The sequence below is a fragment of the Anarrhichthys ocellatus genome, unplaced genomic scaffold, assembly GCF_004355925.1.
Source record: "Anarrhichthys ocellatus isolate YVR2014 unplaced genomic scaffold, GSC_Weel_1.0 scaffold50, whole genome shotgun sequence".
NCBI classification, from domain to species: domain Eukaryota; kingdom Metazoa; phylum Chordata; class Actinopteri; order Perciformes; family Anarhichadidae; genus Anarrhichthys; species Anarrhichthys ocellatus.
Window position 1 is genome coordinate 558057 of NW_022280080.1, and position 519 is coordinate 558575.

Consider the following 519-nt stretch of genomic DNA (forward strand, 5'->3'; position numbering starts at 1 on the left):
TATCACGCTCTGTGTGGGCGTGTCTAGTGTGTGCTGTGTCTATATCACGCGTTTACGTTGAGCGTTTACGTATAAATGTTTTCCTCATTTGAAAACTTCAACTTGGCCTATTTTTTGCTTGGTAACAAAGATATGCCTTTCTATTTGCATTTCACATATCAAAATTATACATTTTAAAATAATATAATATATAAAACCTGAAAATTGTTTTCAGACAAACATGTCTTTTCCTTGGATGATCTTCAGTGCATCCTGAACACTGACGACACCACTGTGGTGGGACTCATCTCCAACAACGACGACATGCACTACAGACAGGAGGTCCAACATCTGGCTGAGTGGTGCTCGGACAACAACCTGGTCCTGAACACCACCAAGACCAAAGAAGCCATAGTGGACTTCAGGAGATCCAGGAAGACCACACCCTCTCCACTCTACATAAGTGGGGAGGAGGTGGAGAGGGTGGACAGCATCAAATTCCTGGGGCTCCACATTACTGAAGAGAGGTCTTCAGTAATG